At 45.1% G+C, this 23,251-nt stretch overlaps 1 protein-coding gene across 2 annotated transcripts in view; it reads left to right on the top strand.

Annotated features, from left to right (window-relative positions):
- Positions 1-3,590: 3,590 nt before the first annotated feature.
- The window catches only part of PLXNA2 (plexin A2), a 215,217-nt gene continuing 195,556 nt past the window's right edge, over positions 3,591-23,251 (top strand). The window contains exon 1 of one of the 2 annotated variants that reach the window (XM_068419454.1): positions 3,591-3,698. The gene's annotated coding sequence lies outside the window, so the exon portion shown is untranslated. Of the gene's footprint in view, positions 3,699-6,957; positions 7,024-23,251 lie in introns of those variants that run through there. The other variant, XM_068419456.1, reaches the window with a different exon arrangement.

Consider the following 23,251-nt stretch of genomic DNA (forward strand, 5'->3'; position numbering starts at 1 on the left):
CTGTACGTGGGACATTTGATATCAGATTACTTCATTTAAGTTAAAAGAGATGTTCAGAATGTACAGTAGCTTTATCAAGTTATGAGAAACATTGAAAAATAGTGCTATTTAAAATAGTGATGTTTCAAAGGAAGTGTCCAAACTACAGGGAATTCAGTGCAGGCTTGTGTCTTCATAAGGCTGTGTGTAAACTCATATGTAAGCCTCATGTACCAAAAATTTAGTATTTCTGAGTTCAGCAGCTACTGGGAAAAGCAGAATCAGGCTGATGATCAGCAGCCAGTGTCTTAACTTTACAGTCACCATCAAAAGTGCTTAAAAATAAAAGGCAGGTTACCCCCCAGCCTTGGAATAGCATGCACTCACGGGAAATATGGTTTAGTATTTTGAGGTTGCCTTATGTCCTGGCAATTTTCCTTAGTTCTGGTATCGTACCTTTGTGTATTCCTCCCAGCCATCAGCATTTAAAGTCTGGCTAAACTTTTAGCTTTGATAATAAAAGAGGTTGTGATTCCTGTACTCAAGACGAAGAGCTGAACACCTTGGTCTAGTACAGCGAACGTTTCCAGCAGGTGATTCTTCTCTCACTGGGTGATCCACTGGGTTCATTAGTTGATGTACCTGGTTCAGTAGGTGGCACATTTGATTAGATAAGTGGTGTGTTATCATTTTGGTTCTAAATGAATGATTCATTTTTGAATTGGATAATTTACCCACTGCTGAGTAGCCTGTGCTCAGTCCATCAGGCAGTGTGTCCATTAGTTTTTCAGTGAGCCTTACGTAAGTATCAGCACTAACTGTACCTACTCAATGGCTAATATGTCCGTGGTGTTATCAAATTCTGCACTGAGAAGCACTTTATATGCAAAACGTAATGTGCAAAATGTCCAATATGTTATGCAAATAGAACTGACTGTTTCTGAACTTGCAAAACGCACAAACATGAAAACATTATTTGTGATTTATTTCAATTTAAACAGTCCTTGTATACATGCAGTATTTAGTAATTCCTATAAAATGCCTTGTCATGAAGTACCCTCCGTACCTCGCACATGTACACCAGGGAGTTGCTTTGCCCATCAGTGAAATGCAACAGGGTGTGAGGCAGCAGCTGTTCGTACACGCACGGATCCTGCCGCCTGCGCCGGCGTGGGATTTGGCAGCTGGTCCTGCAAGGGTCCCTCACCCAGCCCCCAGCCGCTGTTACTGCCACACGGCCTTTCACAAACAATATTCTTCATCGTGACACGATGCACAGCCCCGTAGAGAAAAAGTGAAAGAAAACATTACGCACAGTCACGGATGTGAAGATCAATAGGGACTGATCAAGCAGAGATCCGTGTTGTGATGTTCCCTTCGCTCCCCAAACATAAAACTCCTCTTTCTCCAGCTGTGCCTTGGATGCCCCGACTCCTGATCCCAACTGCTCGTGGCATATTGCAAGTCAGAAAGACGTGGTGGTTGCTGGACTGCGCCCACAGCCCTTCATCCCCGAGGAGCCCCCAAAGACAAGAGCGTAGTGATAAAAAGGGGGGAATATCACAGAGGTGGCCCAAGGCCGTCAGTTCTGATTTCCTCCGCTGGCCTCGCAGAAGCCCGTGTGTATTTAGTGTGAAGTTTGCTGTTCTCTGACCCACCGACCAGCCCCTCTGCTGCTGGGGTCGCAGCCACCTCAAACTGTAGCTGCCCCCACGAACGGGCCGCAGCGATCTTTGGCAGCACACGGCGATGCAGCCCTTGGTCAGGATGGAGCGTGAGCTGTCCCCAGCCCCGTGGATGTGTCAGCTGGCAGTTAGATGGGCAGGGAGACTGTCTGCGCTGGAGTTTGGCCAGGACACTGGGATGAGCCAAAAAAGCATCTCCTTGGGACAAATGGTCCCAATTTAGTTTGGTCTGCGGTAGCCAACTGTACCCAGCCCAGTAACAACAGCTCCTCTACATCTTGCAGCTGTATAAATCATTCTGCCTTTAATTAATGAAACATGGTATTACATACATACATATAGCATAGAGTAATCTCAGATAAATGGAACTTTGCCCTGAAATTAATATTAATACTTAATCTCCTGTTTTGCTGATTTTTTTCACTCGCTGAATGCTGTGACCTTGTAGCTCATACCGTTCGTGGGACTCTGCTCCACATTAGAAGCCTTTTTCAGGAGCAGAAATTGTGTGAGAAACCCAGAATTTTATAGCAGCGAGATTTAATTTAGATAGCAGGGGCTGATCATTGAGTCGTCTTTTGTACGGTACTAAACTTCCCACGTTAACAACTAACAAGCAAGCAGCAGCCTGGGAGCGAAATGAATGCACGGCACAACAGAAAGCTGCTCCGGCAGACGCGGTGGCACCTGGCTCGCTCTTCCCCCCGGCACCACGCGTGTTCCTCAGCCCCAGGGGATGGTCCCCGGCTCCCGCGGTCCCTGACCCTCTGCCGTGGGGTGAGGAGGCTGCTGCTGGCGCGGGCAGGGCCCGGGGGTGCGTCCCACCACTGCACAGCCTTCCTGCCATTCCCAGCGAGTCGCTTAATCTTGTGCCGTCACCTCTATCAAAGAGGGAAACCATCCTGCTCACTTCCGCAGCCTTTGACTGTCTCGCTTTTTTTAGAATATGAATTTATAGGAACAAAGACTGTCTTTTCCTATGTGTATTGAGAGCATCTGGCACCAATTACGAATCAGGCTTCTAAGTGCTTAAATACTATAAATGCAAACCAAAACGGCCAAATCTTTTTTTTTCCTCTCCGCAGCTGGGTGAATTTCTGCCATCTTGTTGTCATAAATGACCTTGGTTTTAACTTTGTGATTTATTTGACATAAATTTAGTCGGTGCAAAACCAAAGTTAACTCCTTTGATGTTGCCATATGAAGCGCTCAGCTCTGCATATAAAACACTTGCCCACACTTCTCCTGATCAATTTGCCTGGCAGCCTGGAAGCTGTCAGTATTCCAGATAGGTTTAATTTCAGACCTGAAGATATAACCGTTCCCCAAGTTTAACCAAACCTTTTTTTTTCTTTTCTTAATCTTTGTAATCAATAAAATTCAATCGATTTTTACAGGCATAAATCATAAGTGCCTCTTAGTGCTCGGAGAGTACATTCAGTCTTGGTAATGAGACTGACTGATGTACTCTTTGTTTTGCTCTACGAGCTGTTTGTCATGTTGAAGAGGCTGCTCTGAATGACTCACTTCGCTTGGAAGACAGATTTATTTTTATAAACCATTATTCCTTTACTTGCAAAAGCATATTCCCCCCCACACACATCTTGGTGGTGTAATTGAAATACATGTTTTGGTGAGGAGTGCGACGGGTGCGACCCTGGGGTGCCTGTCCCTCCTCCCCGCCGTCCCGGCTGGCTGGATGGGGGCTTCTCCGCTGTCCCAGTGCATCGCTGGAAGTGCTGGTGTAAGTTATTCCCAAATGAGTAGGCAATAGTGGTATAAAGTAAGAGTGTAATGTGTTTTCCACTCTCGTGGTACAGTTTATTTTGTTCAAAAAGAAACAGCCATGCTCACAGGTGTAAACCCCAGCGTTTTCCTTCCCAGCTGGTCATAGGTTGCCTTCAGCCTTCCCCGGGGGCCGCCCGCGGCGGGGACCACCGAAGCCCAGCAGATGCTTATGGCAGAGCCGCTGAAGGGTCACAGCCGTGTGTGGAGAACCTCGTACCATGGCAAGGAGAGCTGCTCTTCAGAGGGGTGAGTGCCACGGCTGCTGCGGAGCTGGACGAGGATGGGGATGCAGGGCTGCGTTTCCTGAGGCTGGAGCTGGCTGGAGGCGCCGGTGAGGCTGTGCCGGGCCTCCGCGGGGCCGTGTTTGCTGCCGGGCACGCCGGGCTGCAGGAGCCTGCTCCTCACTTACACCACGTTCGGTTGCTTTTACGGTTTGGCTTTATCGCAGCCCATGGAGAGCCGTGGGCTCGGCTGGTTTTTAAAGCTTCGTGTCGCGAAGCCATCTGAGTGATGTAATTGCCTGGAAGAGATGGGAGCGTGTGTAGCCTTGAACTCATAAAGCTGAAGTTGTTCGTGTACCTCCCATTTCTGAGCTCTGCTCAATGGAAAACAGGTCAGCTGCTGCTACTGCTCTGTAAGCATCTAGTTAGGTCAGTGATCTGTTTTTTTGTAGTTCGTAGGTTTTTGTCCTGTGGTAGGACTTTTGTCACAGTGAGAGCCGGAGAAGCAGCTCTTCTTTTGAAATTCATTTATATAAAAAGTAATATCTACCTTGTCTGGGATCTTCTTCTTGACAGTGACTTATAACTGATGTTTCAAAAAATATGCAAAAATTCCTGCAATGTCTCTAGCCTGTCAGCAATATATGCAAGAAAATTGCTTCCTGACCTCCATCATTTCATAACCTGAAGCATGAGGACTCGTAATCTCAGCAACTGTATATGCTACAGTTCCTGAAGCTGCAGATTCTCATCTTATTATCATGGACAGATTGGATGCCAAATAGTTATGGCTTAATTTAAATGTCCATTCTAATCTTTACTCTTTACTTCCTCTCTAGATTTTATTGAAGTAAACAATGTATTTGCAAAATGAAATGCTTAAAATATGAGGGTTTTTCTGTGGGGAAATTCAGACCTAGAATTATTTATATTAGCTGGTCAGAAATTTGTAGATGTTTTATTTAAGAAGTTAAAAGCTTTTCAGACAGCTTTCTTTTCCTTCAGAGATCAGTTTGTCTTAATGTTTTGTTGACAGAAACTGATGGTGTTATGGCTTTGTGCTAATGAAGAGTGTATTAGAGGTGCACGTTGCGTTTTAGCTGGCTGGCTTTTGGGGGGTTTTGTGTTTATCTCCACTGCACACACCATTTACGGCAACACAGCTCTAGGTGCCAGGTTTGGGCAATTCCTGCTACTCTTTCTTCCACGTTTTGTTCAGCGTTAACTGCTGTCTTCCTCCCAGGTCTGCTTGTTCCTGGGGGACCGTGTTCCCCGCTCGCTCGGCTGCGTACGCGGGTGCTCGCTCCCTGGTACTGCCGCCCCTTGTCCCTGTTCCAGTTAGCGAGGAACCTACAGATTGATTTCTGTGTCTGCTCTGATCAATGTTTATGTGCATTAATATTGTTTCCAGCATCTAAGCAACAAGGACATGAATCTTCAGCCAGTTCCCCTACACTCTCCCTTTTGGGTGGCATTTTAATTCACAGGCACCGCCTGTTCAGGAAGGTTTGCTTAATATTAGGTAAATGTTGAGCAAACTACGGGAAGTCTGGATTAACAGCGCTGAATAAATCTACCCAAAGACCTTTCTTCTTTCCTTTTTTCTAATCAGGAATGTTGTCATCTTCTCTGGCAGATTATTAATGCTACACACAAGCATGTAATAGAGATTGTGTTTTTTCATTCAGGGATTTTTGTCCTGATAAACAGGCTGGCATAGACAAGTTACCCCAGTCACTGCACGAATGTTTGCCTTTAAACTCAGCCAAATTCTTGAGAGCCCCTGGCCCTGAGCCAGAAGACCTCTGTCATCGCTCTTGGCTCCTCCTCTGCAATCCATCGTCAGTGACCCGTCACCCCGACAGCCACCAGAAGAAATCTGGCATCTGGTGCATGTTTTATCCCAGCCCAGGTTCTGGTGTCTTCCCTTTATCTTCTGGCTCAAAGCTGCTGAAGCAGAGAGGGATCTTTCTGTTGAATTCAGCAAGCTTTGGATTATGCTTTTCTTTCCTTAGATATGTCCTCTTTCTGTTTATTTTTGGTGTTCCTTTGCGTAAGGGAACAAAAATTAACCTCCTCTCTCTGTTTACTCTATATCTTTACTCCATCTATTCTATATGTTGCATTTACTGATTATTTATTTCTAGCTGTTTATCTTGGGTATTCCTTATCCTCAGCATTTCTGATACTATGAGATGGCTTGTGAGGGCTGGTAATTTACGAGATGTGGAGCATTTCACAGCTAGGTCAGCAGTTCAGTTATCCTAGTGCAGTAGTGAGTAAAAGTTACAAAAATCTGAGCTTTCAGGTTGCCGTGGACCAGGGCTCTGGACTCCACGTTGCCACCGAGCAGAGAGGAGTGCGGTGGGATTCGAGCTCTGCTAATGTCGCTGCCCCCGAATGCAGAGTCCTCTCCTCCTCCTCTCTGCCCTGGGCTCCTGCATCTCCCCACAGTTCACCTCGCCGAGCCCCAGCAGATCTTGTGAAGCGCAGGGAGCAGCAGGCTGGTATTTTTTGGCACCCTCGACAGCTGCGGTAGGAGTAACCGGAGCACAGTCACACTCCGCAGAGCACGGTGGCAGTCAGGGTGACTGAATGCTTAACGGATCACGGACCCTCAGTCACCCCGTGCGACCCAAAGGGCCGGGAGTACAGCAGTTGTCTCATTCATCACCATGTGCTTTTTTGCTCAGGAGACAGAGCCAATATTATCATGCAATTAGTGCTTGCGTCGCCCCCTTGGAAGTGGGGGTGTCCCTACGCAGAGGGTGTGCAAGGATGGGGGAAGGATGGGGTCCTCCCAGCAGGACATCATTGCTCCCAGCTGGAACCCAGCACCTCGCTCCCTGCGAGCTCAGATGACCATCAGCTGGCTCTGCCCTGAAATACCCCCACGCCGCAGGCACAGCTCCTCTCCTAGCAGGTCAGCTCAGGGTTACAGGCTCCCAGCACAGAGGTGTTGGGCAGGAGCAGCCTCCCCGGGCTGGGGCTCTCGGGGGGCTGTGGGAGGCCCAGCAGAGATGCAGTCCGGCAGGGCTGGCTGGTTGTTGGGGAGCACCAGGCTCTGTAATGGCTCTGGAGACTGACTGCGCTCTTGCAGTAAGAAGGATAAAAATAGACCATGAGGTGTGAGGAAAGGGCAAAAGGCAGGCGAGGTGGTTGGGTCTGTAGTCAGTAACAGAGTCGAGCGCGTAGCCAGGCACGGCTCCTGGCAGAGCTGCAGCCTGGGGCTGCGCCTTCCACCGCTGCTGGAACCCCGGAGAGAGCAGGTCTGCGGTGCTGCAGCGGGCGCCGGGCGAGAGGAGGGTGGCCCTGGCACGGGAGCCCACGTCTGCGTGTGGAGAGAGCTGGTGAGTGCAGAGCAGCCAGGCTCCACAGCCGTGTTTTCTGATGTGATGTATAAGCTGCCTCTTTAAATAATTCATTTGTTTGCCGTAGTTTGTTTGGTTTATATTTAGTTTGACAGGGTCTAGAGGTTGGAGTCATTTTCTAACTCACTGAATGATCTTTTTTTTTACTCTCTTAAGCACCTTCTCTGTCACACAAAAACAATTTTCAATCAAGAGTACAAAGCACACACTCGCAGACTATGGACTTTATTTCCTGTGAATATAATTTAGCAGCTTTGGATACATTTCATTTAAATACATTTGCATGGTGAGGCCAAGTTAGCCTTTGACTTGGGGTGAAACAAACTCCTCTCGATGCAAATACTTACAGAAGGGAGTGACCCCTCAGCATCCAGGTTAAATACCCTTTTGTATAATGGTGTGTGCTGTGAAATGCAGTTAGAATATTTCTGCCTCTCTATTTCTTGTGGTTTTCTTTTTTTTTAAAGGAAAGTAATTTAAGTAAAGCATTTGAGTGTTGTGGAGGGGATTTTTTGTTTGGTTTTCGTTCATTTCAAGCCGTGTTCATGCCTATCATTGCAGTGGGAATTGCCCTGCTGGCAGTGACAGCCAGTGAGCCTGGTCAGAGCCCCTTCCCTGGGTCAGCCTGGCAGAAAGAAATGCCATAATGCCACTTTCCTCCCCAGATTCTCTTCCACTGAGTAATTTATTAATTACAGCATGTCTGCTGGAGAACAAAACCTTGGCTTAATTTTGTTTTGAGTGTCATGGGATGAGAGCTTGCTTGGTAGCTGGGAGCAGAGAGTGTAAAGATGAGGCTGTAACAGGACTAACGAGGTTTGGAGGAGCAGTATTTGTTAGTTTTCGTTTGAAGCTTTCACTGCGCCTTACAGAGGAGAGAGAGGCCCATTTTACAGATTGGAAAATTGAGACATGGAGAACAGAAATGACTCAGTGAAGGTCATACGAGAAGTGAACCACTCTCCATGATCCCCAGGGTACCTGCTAGAGTTTTGCTTCTCATGTTCATCTAATTTTCTGGTTGTAGATAACTTCAAAGAAATGGTGAGAGAGGATGAAAATCTACAGCCAATGTTTCATAGGAGGTTAGATGCAATAATTTCAGGCTATTTTGGCCTCAAAAATCTACAAATTAATGAAATATCCTCCGGGCTGAGATGAAGTTCAGAGCTTCTTGATCAGCCCATCATGTAATCAAACTTGAGAGACTGGCATTTCGTTTCCAAAGTTGTGTTTAGAGACTTTCAAGGAAAATTAATTTTAAATGTTGTCAGAGAAATTATTCATATGAGCAGTAGTTACACTCAACCATAGGGCAAGAATAACATCGTGAATTAGTAATACAATCAAAACAGTTTATATTTGTGGAGAACCCTGAGTGACTGAACCACTGGTTTAAAAAATACTACCAGAGCATGTGAGAGTAGAGGCATCTGAGAAAATCAAGACTTGATCTTGGAGAGTCTGAGAGAAGAAAGAAACTTGTAAGGAAAGGCAATTTGATCAGTTACTTTTAGCAAATAATTTGCTGAGGTCACTAGTGTCCATTTTCTTCAGAGGAGCACTCAGAGGCAGTGGCTGTCTTTTAAAATAGCTTGTGTGCAGCACCTTCTGCAAAAGAGGTTTGAGCTCTTGTCAGTAAACACTAAATAAATTATAACAATAATTAAGAACCTGCCACTTTCTATAAAGCCTCGTGTTTGCTCCACTTTTCCAAAGGTGGAAAAGACAGTGGCTGTTCGTGGACAACAGCGTTTTGTCTGTGGCTCTTATGAGCGGGAGGAAATAAGCTCTTTTCTTGTGCCTTGAATGCCATCAGGACAGGTTCCAGCTCCCACTGGTTTTACCTGGTGATAGAAACTTAAGTACCTTGAAACATCTTGAACGCAGCGCTTGGCCTTTGTGAGAATTTTAAGCTTTACCTACTAACCTGAAAATTCATTTTGCTTGCTATAATGTGAAACACTTCAAATTCCTATTGTTTCTAAAATCACTTCAGATAGCTCATTCTAGCTGTCTTTCTAAGCCTGGAAGGTGCTCAGATTCACCAAAGTACTCACAGCTTAAAGGCATGCCTTCCTTCTGCACTGGGAAAAATAAATGGAGGCTTTCAGAAGCAGAAAATGAGCAGGCTGTGCTATGAACTGGCATTGCAATTGCAGTTCCTCCTTGAAACTGCATTTTGATTTCATAATCCATGGCCTTTCAGTGGGTCAACTGCGTGACCCTTAAACTCGGGAGGGATCCAATACTGTGAGTTTAATCTGCCTAAAACTGGCCAAGTCTGAAATACCGAGTCGAAAATGAAATACAGCTGATCTAATATGTATTCATTTTTATTTTTTTAAACTGAGCTTGTCTAGGAAATGTAAGTTTTCAAGAAATGTCTGGGACAAAATTCACTTTTTCGTTTGTTTGTTAGAAAACATGAGTGATAGATCTGCTGTGATTTCAGTGCCATATTCTTTCTATAAGTTTAGAGAAAAAAAGAGTGTTTTAAATCCGAGTTGGAAGTAACACTGTATCATTTTGAGCAACTGCTTTCTCAGAGCTGCTTCTCTTTTCTTATCTTGCTGAAGAAAATGTTTGTGGGTAACTGAAATCACCAAGATTTGTTAGTTTACCTGAAAAGAAATTAGTTATTTTACCCTTCCAAGAAGGGACAAATTGCGTTGTATTAGCACTGATGCTGAACAGTAGCTGGGGGTGTTCAAGTCCATGGGTAAAGTTTTTTGGAAGCTACTTATTGAAAATCAGAGTGAAACTTGGCCTCCTAAGCTACAGCTGTGAAAAATTCACCCTTCATGAGTGAAGCTGGGAGAGGTCCCATTTACCTCAAGTGTTTTTGATGAGTTAAGTACCGAGGTTTGCAATATATCACCTTTCTACAGCCCTGAGCCCCAGTAAGGGAGATCCTGTGTGGGCACAGGCTTAACAGGAGTCAAATCCCAGGGAAAGAATTCCTGCCATCAGGAAACACTTCCAACAAGGGTTATGTGATTTTTTTTGTCTTATGCTTGAGATAAAATATTTGCAGTTGTCATAGCCAGCCTACACAACAGCCAGATCTAATAGCGCCAAAAAAGACAGAGCAAAATGATGTTAGCTCTGAAAACATGTAAAAAGCAGGGAATGCTGCATTCTGCAGGTAGGCACAAAGCTGAGCTCCAGCCCACCTAGAGAAAGGACAAAGAACTGGCCTAAGCTTCATAGAAATCCCTGCAGTATATTAAAATGCACAGAGATGTGGTGACTCACACCAGATGAGATCTGATCCAGAGCGTTAGCTATCTTACTGCTTACCAAACCCACACAGAAATCCTGCCCAGAGATATTTTCATAAAGAAGAATGCTTCTAATAAATTGGATTTCTGCATAGAAAGATCAAACCTTTGAGAATATTCTGCAGCATGTTCCCATGGAATGTAAAATTTCCTTGGATGGGAAATGGTGTAGCTATCATATTTAATTAATCTTCTTCCTCAAAGAGGTTCTTATCCTCCCACCTTTGTAATGCAGTTCAGGTCACTCACTCCACTGGGATTTTCCCCATGTCTGGCATTAATGCCAATTCAATGCCTCGGTTCAGATGTGAAGATGGAGGAGTTCAAACTGGAGGTGAGCTGGGGTTATGCAGTTTGGAAATGCGGGAGGTCTTTTGCTGAATATAGATACTACCTCCTGATTCAAAGCCACGCAGGAGCCCCAGTCCACTCATCCTAAAAAAAGGCATCTGTTCCTTGTGCTAACCTTGCTAAGGCTCCCTGCTCCCCTGCAGGGCATTTGGAAGTCCTGGATATGATCTATTTCTTCCCAGTGCAATCCGATGTACAGCAGCAGAACAAATGATAAAATATTTTCTTGGTCTTTTTTATTTCTTTTCCTATTTTTTCTGTACTCTGTGTTTTCATTCCTTTAAGTCTCCCTCATCTTACCCCTGGAGGTGTCACACATGCAGTACAGACAGATGTTTCCAGGGGAGAGTGTCCTCACTCCAGTGGTGTGTCCCTTTCCGAGCCATCATCCATTAAATACCCGCATCCTAATACCCTCTGCCTAGCCTAAATCTGAAGTGCATCAGAGTGATGGGGATCAAATGCGAAGTTTGGATTTGATTCAGATTCTGTCTCCATGCTAAACTGAGGCTGTTCTTATCTGGGTTTTTAGTTAATGCATTCAACAAGAAAAAATTCTGCTGCAGTGGCTGCTTTCACCTGTATAGCAATGAGAACTTGCAGCACTACAGATACGCTCCGTGATACTCGGGTTGTGGGCTGAAACCAAGTCTCTTACTGTCTGTTCTGAGTTTTCCAGTCGTTGAAAGGAGGTATAAATCCAGTACTTTGCTAGTTCCAGGCAGCAGAGCCGTTCAGTAGCCATCAAACGCCACTTTCAAACGAAGAAACACTGGGCTGATTCCTCCTGAGCCTGAGGTGGTGTTTCTAGCTCAGTGTACAGCTTGGCTCTTCCAAGCAGCTGGAGATAGCCCTGCCCTTCTCCAGTAAGGGGCCCCTTAGCCAATGTGTACAAGCCTTTAGGATTTATCTTTGTTTATCTCCATTCTCCGAAGCCCCAGGAGTTCTGGAAGGCAGCAGGGGTGGTTTTGCAGGCTCCCCCTCTGCGGGTGCCGCGCTCGGTCCAGCCTGGCAGTGCCAGCACTGGTGGGAGCGGAGCAGCACTTGGCACCCCGCAGCTTTCTCTGAAGAGCTCTTCTGTTTCAGAGGTTGCCTCTGACAGATTCAAATCTAGATTTATTTGCTGAGCTTTCAATAAATTATCCTGGTGTTGGCGAACCAGCTGAACTGAGAACACTCGGGGAAATAAACAAATAGGCAATGAGAAATTTATGCCTCTACATAAACTGTCGAATCCCTGGATGATTTATGTCTGTCTAAATGTGGTGGTTAATTGTGAGCTTCTGTTAGGCGTGCCTTGTGCTGACGCTGGGGCAGCAGAGCCCCTGAAGCAGGTTTGTACCTTGTAGGTGTTGCCAGGGTGAATGGGAAGTTTCTTTGTCTGGGATGGAGACGTGAAAGCCAAGTACAAACAGACAGCAAAGCTGCGCATCACCGTACCTCTTTGTGCTTTGGTTCCCCACGTGAGAGGAGGGAATTTCTTCTGTTCTCTGACTCAGTCCGTCTTGTGATCTTGACTTTAATGCATTTTACCTCTTACCTCCCTTTCTCTTACGTACACAGACACCCTGCTCTCCCAGGTCCTGCCCAAGAGCTGCTGTGACACGAATATTAAGAGTCACCTGTAGAACAACAAGTGTGAGAACTGGGTAGCAATGGAGCAATAGTGTCCAAACTCAACCAAAAGTTGTCTGGAAATAAGTAGTAATTTTCTCGTCCTCTTTTGTGCAGTCTCTGGCAAATGTTTAAGAATCTGTCTCTTCCTGGCAGCAATATTCATGCGAATCATCAACAAATCTGTTCCTAGGACACTTTGTCTCCTACAACAAAGGGTTAAGAACACAAACATCCACCAAAAAGAAGTGTTTTTCTGGGTAGATGGGACAAGGAACATTTAATTTAACAAATCTTCTGTATCCTAATGATGACCGAGCCAGTGAAATTCTAGGAGGAACCCACGTGCTGTATCAAGCAGGCATCTCATCCATTTTGAAACTGAATTTTAAGTTTTTTCTGTAAATAAAGAATGCCCTTCCGCACCCTCAGTGCTGTCTCCTTCTGCAGAAACAAATGCCTCTTAAAAACCCTTGGAGCTTAGCAAACTAAGAAAATCAATGAACTTCTTTTTCCCCACCAATATCTAAATAGACATTTTTATGTGTTCTTACATTGCTGGCTGTTGAACAAAAGGTCACTCCTGATTTGAAGTCAGGCTTTATAACCCAGATGGCTTTCAAAAAAAAAAAGCTGTTTCTTTGGCTTTTCTTTTATCACAGGATGAATAAAAAGATAAAAGAAACAAACATATATAAATGTACATATCACTATGCTACGTCATTGCAACAGCTCTGTAGAACAAGTCAAGCTGTTGACAGACTCGGGGTACAGCCGCACTGGTGAACATGTATCGGGTTTGGCAGCACAACCTTCCCAGTAAGGCAGAGTGGCACCGGTCTGTAAATCGTGGAGATTTATGGACAAATATTGTAAGAACAATAACCTTTCTCCCTTCTAATATTCACCTCTTAGTTCACATTGTAGCAGTGGATTTCTGTTGTGAGCTGCTCCTTGGAAATGTGTTCTGTCAGAAGCAATCTGTTAGGAGTGCTCTCCGGAGTTAAGCCAAAATTAAAGAGAGTCAGGCTTACGCTGAAGGAGGAAGCAAAACTCAGCGCAGTTAAGCTAATTGTACTGCGTAACAAATGTCTGCTCTTAGAATTGCCCCAAACGGAGTTTCACATTTGTGAACAAAACCTCCCAGGCGACTCCAGGGTGAGCGATTGATCCTGGCTCCGAGCAGAGACGTTGCGCTGCGAGCTGGAAACCTCTCTGGAAGCGGTTACGCTGGAGGGAGTAATTTGTGCAAATTACTGTTTCTGCTGTTGTCACTCTGAGCAGTTCCCAGGCTTTCGTACCTGGTACAATTTCAAATATTTATCTTCCAAAGCAAAGCTACGTTGTGTTTCCAAAATAATAATGTTTGATGGTCAAACAAATGGGAAGACCTTCCAGGAGGATGTCTTCCTGACATGGTGCATTTTTCCTTTCATCTGAACAGGAAGGGTTCGGGCTCTGTTTTGAGGAGGGGGTTGCTCTGCTGTGGTTCTTCTCGTTCAGCTGTTGGGTTCTGCTTTGCTGGCTCCTGCAGCCATCCTCGCCAGAGTACTGCCTTGGGATTTTTAAGGGCAACGCATCCTTTGGTGGAAGTACAGCAGAAGACCTTGGTTGGCTGGTCATCAGTCCCTTCTAAGTGACAGTCAATCACTCAGTGAAAACCGCTGGCTGGGCTCTGGTGGGAGGCTCATCCCATTGCAGAAACAGGGCTGGAGGGAGCCCAGAGGGACCTGCCTGCTCGTCCCAAGCTGGACCAAATCCCAGTAAATGTTTCTGACAAATCTTTGTCTAAGCAACACTTAGACCTCTGAGGCGGGATATTTCATAGGCTCCACAAACAGTCCCTTAATAACCTGCTATGAAATGAAAAGCAAATTTAATGAGGACTCCAGCAGCTCCCAATTCAAACATCACTTTAGAAAGACAAAGAAGTAAAAGAATTGAGTCAATGTACATCTTTTGGCAGGAAAGTGTAAATCACTAAAGGAAAGAAAGGCGTATGGTAAATACACTCTTAGTATGTGGTAAGGAAGGGAAACTGGTGCAGCAGCAGCTGCATTTACCAACTGAAATGTGAAAAATCAAAATAGTCTTGTTGAAAATATCAGGTACAGCTGATAGGTCCAGGTACTAAACCAAAGGAATAAACAGCAAAGAGGCTGCACAGAGTACAGTCCAGGACATACTGGGGTGGCACAGCCATGGGCCAAGTGACATCTGACTGCGTGGGAGGGAGGAGGAGGACTCTGTGCATGCAGAGCTACAGCTGCCATAAGAAAAAGTTTCTTCCAGGAGAGAAAATCAATGATTTTTTTTATTGCTTTTATTTAAATTAAAAAAAAGTGATAAGTTATAACATTAAAGAGGTTAATGAAATTATTCTTTGCAAAAAATCTATTTGTGGCATCTTAGTGTGTCCTAAATATAGTAGACTCTGAGATGTGCTGCTCGCTTACCAATAGAATTGATAATATTAATCATGCTCGTGATGGGCACGTGGCAGCTATGCTCAGGACTGGCTTGCTCCAACATGATTGCTCTGTCTGGTGGAAAAAGCCAAGTTTAATGTGACATCATCAATCTAAGACCAAGAATGGGATAGATTTTCTGATTACGGGGTTAAGTGATGCATCAAGAGAGAGCAGAGCTTGGTCATTGCTAATCATTTAAATTTAGGAAGACTGAGGACCATGACATTATTGGCTGGCATTAAAGAGCAGCTCTTTGATACCAGCCATTTGTATGTGTCCTTTCTTCTTCATGACTATATTTATTATCCAAGCAATAGGAAAATAGGCTTGGGGAAGCCATTCTGTTCAGTCTTTTGGTCTTTGTTTCTGTCTAGCTGGTAACAGCACTGTGATGTAACCCAGAAACTCAAGAAATGCTTGCACAGGCCTGAATATAACGTACATTGTGCTCTTGGATTAGTGCAATCTCACCGAAACCACGGGAGAAGAGGGAAGTGTATCAGGCATAAAAGGAAATTTGGCACTAGATTTGCAGACCCTGTTACCTGTGGGCTAGTGAACTTCAATGTGTTGCTGTACTCGTGTATCAGGGGCCAGATGCCAGCCAGATTTGATCTGTATTGTGCAAAACAAAGGTTGACTCTTCCACAGCACTAATGTGAAGAGCTCACCTTCCTTGGCCTCATTTGGTATCATTTGGTATTGTCCCCCACGTTGGTTATACGTGACACCGTCTACATGATATAACTTCCTTCAAACCAGTCCAACAATTCCTGTTAATGCACGTTGGTTTGCATTTTCTGAAATGCCCTGCTCCCAGTGAAGCCCCTGGTCCTCAAAATTCAATGAAGTGAGTGGATGAATCAAGGCAGACTGTCCTGCTGCAGTGCTGACTCTGTTTCCCCTGGCAATAATCTCATCATTAAACCACTGCTGCCCTGCTTCAGAATGTCATATCTTAGTGGAAGATGAGATTCCTCTTTCATAAAAGAAAAAAGAAAGACAAGGTTGGACCCTCAAGAGCTATTTTTAATTATTTCCAGATCTTCTGGATCATTAGAAAGATGACAGATGACATCAGTTAAGAGGCAGGGCACACTGATATAATGTAATTGATTTTTACATATATTTAACTGATGATTCATAAAATGTGGTATGGCTGAAGCAGCGCAGCCTGAAGTGCAGTCTGAATATGAAAGGTCCAAGCTCATAATAGAGAGATTACTGGGTCTGCCACTTCTGAAGGTGAGAGCCTGAGGACAGGGTTCTTGACATTCATCATCATTATCCTTATTTATAATTTGCGTTAGAGCAACGTCTGGAGGCTGGATCCTGGTGCTGACTCTGCTAGGTGCTCGCGAGTAGAACAGGTAAATGAAATGCAAGAGTGCAGCTTGGCGTCGTTGACATCAGGATGCCTGTTGGGCTTGGGATTTCACCCGTGGAGCCTCGTCCTCACTGTGTGCTGGGACGTGCTGTCCAGAATCCATTAGATCATTTTTTTCCTCACTTTATATTCTTCATATATAAAGAGGCTTGCCAACCCCACCATCTTTAGATAATTTCGATGACTCTGGCTTCCTGGTGTCTAACCTGCCAGCAGCCAAACCTGGGGGTGCTCCCAGGCTCCCCCCACCCAGACCACCCTTGGGGATGGCTGTGGCTCCAATCGAGGGGCACCCAAGCCCCCCTGCCCCCCACAGAGCCCTGCTCCCAGGGCGCTGCTGTGAGCGGTGGTGGTGTGTGGGTACCAGTCCCTTGGCTTTGCCGTGGAGGTCTCCCACCCTCGGAGGGCACACAGCTCGCAGGGCAGGGTGGCTCAGGGCAGAGAGGCAAGCTAAGCCCACCTTAAGTAATCTGTATCGCAGCCACTCTTTGTCAGGCTAAGGACTCTGAGGATTAGATCTGACAGCCAGCCTAGAAAACCTGTGCAAACCCTCCTCACCTGTGAGATGTTCCAGGCTTTGATAGGTTCAATTTTTCATTTCAGGGACTTATATTGATTGCTTTAAGAATTACACACACACACACAGAGTATAGGAAAATCCGAGCAAACTTTTTCCCAAAGTCATATCCCAAAGGACTGGGAAGGATTGATTTTTACATGGTTGGCTTTTAGGCTGTTCACATCTCAATCCAGACAATCTTCTTTCAAGAGTCCACTACAGTCCACTTAATTGTATTTTCTAACCAAGCAGTGGAAGAGATTTGTTGGCTTTACTGTCCAAAGAAGACACAAATCTTTTCTTCCAATTTTTTACCTTGAGTTGATAATATAGCGAGTGAATTTCTGACCCTAAAAGCAATAAAATATCAAATTGTTGAGTCCAACACCACAGGGAAAAGATTAGTTCATGGAAGAATTTAAAGGCTTAGAAAAGAGGACCTAGATGTATATTTTTCTACTTCTTTTATTGGGCAGCAATTACTCTTAGTATAACTTTCCAGTTTGGTCAGGACAGAATGCTAGCTCTGATTCTGCACTTCACATAATAACTTGGAAAAATAATCCCAGTGTGGGCATTAAAAAAAGCATTCTTTTATATATTTTCTCTGGATCCAAGTTTAATAGTTGGATACGCTGTACTCGACCAGGTTAGGTATTCCAATGTCATCTTGTAAATTGGGTTAAAAGCACAGTTTTGTTATACCTTCTATCCAAGTGGGTTTATTTGAGGCTCAGATGTTATAAAATAATCAGTTAAAATACATGGTTTTATCTGCAAGCTGCACCACACCTCCCTTACCTTGGAAGTAAGACCGTGAGACACCATTAGGTCAGAAAGATGATGCTTTGTTGAACAGCAACACAAAGACAATTATCTAATTACTACTTTGTTCAGCACTCCACAAGCTGAAGAATTAAAAGATCCAACCACTGACACCAGCTTCTTGCACGAGGAACCCGCACCAATTCTGACCTGATTTTGGCAAATTCAGAGTGCCAGTTCAAGTGAAACTTTTTTCAATGCTTTTATGAAAATAGTTTTTTAAAAAGCATAACAAAAATTCATTTTGGTTAGAATATTTTGCTGGTCAACTAATACAGCTCCGTGCTAGACCTTCCCTCAATTTCCCTAGCTGACTGAGGAATCTCATCAAACAGATTACCAAAAGTGCCCATGTATACAACCTGGTAAGACCAAAAGTAAAGTTTCAACCCACTTCATTTCTTGAAGCAGAGGCCGAACCCCTTGGGGGAGAAAAAGTGGGGTGCACTGAGCAAACAGGCGTTGACCCTTAAATGCAGCGTTGCACGCATGAAGCTGTAATAACAGTTACTGCGAATAACTGTTTGTTCCATTCCAGCAAAACAAGCAAATAAACTGCCGATGGTGGTTTGAAACTTCATACAGTGTAATATTCCTGTAAGGGAATGCTTTTAGAGAGGAGCAATAAAAATAAATTGAAAACTGCTTTTTTGCTGGATACAGCTGGCATAAGCACCATCTGAGCAAACAGGATAGCACGAAGCCTAACGTAACATCTCTGGTTTTATTACTCAGAAGCGACAGGTCTTATAATAGTATAAATTCACTTAAAAAATGGACTTTTTTAGGAGCCCTCTGTGTTAATTCCGAGCAGTGTAATTACAGGTCTTTTTATGATTTAGGTTAGAGACCAATTAGAGACTGTTCTTTGCCTTCCCATGCAGGTCTCGCTCTGCTCTGAGTTTATACACATGAAGCAGTAAAGTGAAATTGTTCATAACCAAGGGAAGTAACTGTGTCTGTTGGCTTGGCTTTGCTTTAAGTACATTTTCTGTGAGGCGGCTGTCATAAGAAATGCAAATTAGCGACGTGGCACTTGCTTCTGTAAACCCGAGTACATAAAATGGTTGCGCAGTTCTTGGGAGTCATCAGTGTTTTGCAGCCCTCCCGGCTGTCCCCGTGTCACTCTGTCCTGTTCGCAGGCTGATTCCCTTTCCCTCGTGCAGCTTTACATGCCCTGTTCCCGTCCCGGTCTGAGCATACGTGCCCAGCCTGAGCTGTCAGGGCTCCCTGACCATCTCTGTCTCAGCTTGCCTGTCTCCAACAGTGAAGGTCACTCAATGGCTTGTCTCTGAAGGCTTGGGTGCAGGACACGATATAAAAAATACATACTGTCCTTTAGGAAAGATATTCCAGTTCTTTTCCAGGTTCTGGGCATTAAAAATAAAAGAAAAAATATAGCATGTCTTGTAAGCAGTTATAGAAGGGGTTGCTCAAGTTCGTGTAACTGCTTGCTCTTATGTTGTTTTGCATCTCTCGCCAGAAAATGCGTCTGTGGGTTGTATGTGGGTTGCAGAATGGCCTTACCTAGCTGTTTCAGAGCTAGCTGAACTTACCTCTGTAAAAAATGGAAAACACGTCATCTTATAAAGACTGTAGAAAGACAGAGAGGATTTTGAATTGCTAACAGTACTGCTTTATTTTTAAGCCAGTCTTTAGCAGGTATGAATTAGTGATGTTCTTTCCCTGCTCACTTCTCTTGCGTTTCCTGCCGTGCTGTCACCTGCTAACGGCTCTTCTCGCATAAGCAGAACCAAAATGGGATTTTTTGCTTCAGCTTCCCCTTGATAAGTGTACAGAAAGGGCATGACCTCGCTGCTCTTCCAAATAGAGCCTTTAGTCTTCAAATTTCCCTTTGGAAGGTCATAACGAGTAAAAGCTGTGGTATAGCCCAAGGAAACTACAGCACTACCACCAAATTTTCTTGCCACTTTCTTTACGAAGCAGCTCATCACACTTTATTTTCCTTGCCTCATGCTCAATAGTACCTGATGATAATTTGTTGTTCTTTGAATTCTAACTAAAGATGCCTTTTACGTCTACATTAAGGGAGTTGCTTCATCACTGCAATGCAGGTTCTCCGGGACAGAAGTCCCTGGCTGTTTAACAGTACCTACACACAACAGCTCTGGACATGAAGCGACAAATCTCTTATCAATATATGACTTAAGTAGCCCAAGGGTTCGATAATGTCTTTCTCCTCAAGGTCACCAGTTCAAATATAACACAAGCTGGAAGCTGGAGTTATTACTATTTGATGGCTTTTTGTTAGACTGTGTAGAATTAAGATTGCACATCTTACACATTAATGGACTTTCTCCAGGACATGTCTTGATGTTGTATGCTGAGAGGAACTACCAGACATGCAGAATGGTGGTCCTTCACCGGTGAGCAAACACCGCGCTCTTTGTTGGTGTTGCAGAACTCATGCCAATTGTTTGCTGTTTTCAGAGGCATAAGTGATCTCTGTTCTGCTGCCTTCTCCATAGCTTACGTAGCTTCTGCACACGAGCAGGTTATCGTGGATATAGTAACACTATTTTATAGGGACTATTTTATAGGGAAATGCAAGCTCACTCTGCCTTCTCTCCAAGCCTTCTGAGCTGGAGGCTGTATTGTCACAGTTAACCTAAACTAATAACTCTACTGAGGCTTAGGGCTCAGTGATGTGCTGATACACAGCTTCTGGTCATCTTGAAATGCAGATGGCTTTTGCCTGCCTAACTGGTAGTCCCATCATAGTGGGAATAAAATTCCCTCTAACAGAATGCCAGTGCTCACTCAAACCAGGCCCACCAAGGGAAGGCTCCTGAGGAGACCAAACCTCTCTTCCCTATCAGCTCCTGGAGCCGGCAGCAGAGCAAAACCACCATCACATCTTTGTGGTGGGGACGGCCACGGCCCTCGAGCAAACGCAAGCTGACAGCAGGCGAGCACGGAGCCTGCCTGCTTCCCTTATTGCTTTTAATCGGGCGTGCAACTCTGGTGATTGGGTCTTTAATATGTGACAAACATCTGATCTGTTCCCCATTCCTCAGGCCTGTCTTGTTGCCTTTCTTGTTACAGCAGGATGATTACAGAGCACTTTGTCAATAATCCAGCAAACCTATCGCACGGTCGATCAACGGGAGCTGGTTTTGTCCAAACTTGCCTTAGCTGTGAGTCTGAAGAGTGCCAAGGGGGGGGATATTGCTTTGCCACTCATCAGGAGGCATTGCCCTTACAGATATTCCTCTCTGTTTCTTTGGTCTATATAAAACCTATTGTTGCTGATTGGTCTCTAGGAGATCTGCATAAAGAGAAAGCCCCCGAGTCCGCTCCTGCTGTCCCCCAAGTCACGGTGTGATTAGGGCATCGGTGCTCAGGAGCTCTGGACGAGGCTGTGTCCAGCACCTAGTGCAGGCACCGAGCAAGCAACAGCCACTCCCTGATGGAGTATAAAGTTGGTGATGTCCCTGGTTCCTTGGGGTCCAGAGAGAACTTGTGTAAAAGGAAGGCACGCTGAATTTGACATCCAGGGATGCTGCCCAAGGACAAAGCAGTTTGACCTAGATTCTTCCGTGTAATGGCGGGGCTTGCAGTAATGAATTCTGTCTTATCTGCGTGGTGGGGTTATGATTTGCAGACATCAAAATCCGTAATTCAGTGAATGCTGCTCTAAACTTGGGAGGGCGGCTAAATAAATAAATAAAATTTGTCAATGCAGAATAATATGCTTGCACATGGTTAGCAATAGCCAGGCAGCCGTATATCACAGCAAAGAATAATGTCAGGTTTTGGAATCAGATAAATTGCAAATAACAATGCAGAAAGCAACTGAACCTTGAGGAATATCAGCAGCTAGGCTAGATGAGGTGGCTGCAAAAAGCCATTGTTTGGAAGAGAGAAATAGAGACCAGTAAGATGGGGGAAAAAAAATGGGGAGGGAACAGCAGGACATAAAGCTGTGATCAAGTGCAGGAGAGATGATAAAAGGCCATGGACAGCCCAGGAAAAATATTAAGAAGCAATAAAATGCAGCATCAGTGCAGATAGGGTGATAATTTGTTATTCTCAGCAGAGCCATTTCTGCACCAGGGCTCTTTCTAGACTCGAAAGCTAAGCTCAGTCCTACCTTGCACCTCGTGCAGTGATTTACACCTTGGCAAGGCAGGAGGAAAACCCTCCAGCCAGCAAGTAAGAGCATTTGTGTGTGAACCTGTGTGTGTGTTTTGGGGGGAGGCAATCTAGTTCTGGCAGAGCTTAAACTTATCCCTGACAGGGCTTGAAGGTCGTTTCCAAACTGTGTTGGCCAGTACGGAGTGGTGCGTTCGTGACTTCGGTGCAAATGAGGATCAGACCCGCTTTTCCCTTGGAAAAATGGCTCAGCAAGGCCAGTGGAGATGTGAGAACCAACTGCCCCATGACAGCTGGTGGGAGAGGTAATGCGGGTCCACACGAATGTGAAGGACAGTACATCCCACGCCAGCGACGGTCTTAAAGTCAGATAATGGGTTTGGAGGGATTTGTGTGCAGCGTGGTGCCAGCTGCTGTGGGCACGCACAGCGTACTCGCTGGGCACACGCTGCCTTTGCTCCCGACTGCGAGTTTGAGTTCAGCCACAGTCAGACATGGCAGTTTGAGACACTTTTGACTCAAAATAAATTAAAATGTCACTGGGTTTGCTGACCTTCAGAGACGTGATGTTATTCCGAGCATTGAACAGGCACACAGGAGCAGATGGGTGCACGTGTAGGTGTAGGTGTAGGACAGGGCAGGGCCACCTCCAGAGGTGTAGGAACCAGCCTGAGAGATGGAGGAACTGGACTGGAGAGTGCGGGAGTGCCTCTGGGGCTGGGAGGGAAGGGAGCCGTGGGGAGCTATCTCTCAACTCCATCTCTTTATCGTGTGCATGGCACAGGCATTGTTCAGCAGTTTTCAAAGATGCTGATAACAACAATACAGATCCCTGGTACTTATTAAGCTGATGGCTTTTAAACATCAAATCCCAGCTATAATTAAATTAACTGAAATTACTTTTTAAAAAAAAAAATAATTCTAAGCACTCTCCAGTAACATTTAAAAGGTGAGGGGATTGCCTGCAGGCCTAGATCAGCGTAGCTGCAGATTGCATCCCCGACTAATGCGCTAGCTAATGACTGAAGTTGTAGTCAGGGGACTACAGAGGAGAGAGGGAGGAGGGACAAGCTTCGTGACTGGGGAGGATTTTGTGGTGGTGTTGCTGTTTTCCTGGAAAGGGATTCCAGACTGTCCTCTTGCAAAGCCAAGGAATTATCTGCAGAATGACATGATCATCCTGTTAATCAGGAAGTGATTTCTTATGAAATTTTTTGCAGTTCCAACTAGTTTCATGCACTCCTCCAGCACAGATCTCTCCAGCCTACCCTTCCCCTACGTGAGGATAGTCTGAGCAGAGGGTAGGTATCCACCACAGAGGAGAGGGATTTCCCATCCATCCCGGCACGGTGGGATTGCCCGTGTGTGGATTTCCGAAGGGTCTGGGGAAGGGAAGGCTGTGCTGGAGCCTCCACTACCCTTAATCTGAGTGTAGCCAAGTGTCAGGTTCCTGAGCAGGCAGCCTGGGAGCTCTCGTGAGCACAAAAATCCATTTTTAAAGAGAAGAGCTGAAGGAAATGACAAACTAAGTTACACAGACTCTAACCTGGCTTGCTGTTCTGTATTTAAAGCCATTGTTATAGCCTCGGGCGTCCTTGAG

The sequence above is a fragment of the Nyctibius grandis genome, chromosome 27, assembly GCF_013368605.1.
Source record: "Nyctibius grandis isolate bNycGra1 chromosome 27, bNycGra1.pri, whole genome shotgun sequence".
Taxonomy (NCBI): Eukaryota; Metazoa; Chordata; class Aves; order Nyctibiiformes; family Nyctibiidae; genus Nyctibius; species Nyctibius grandis.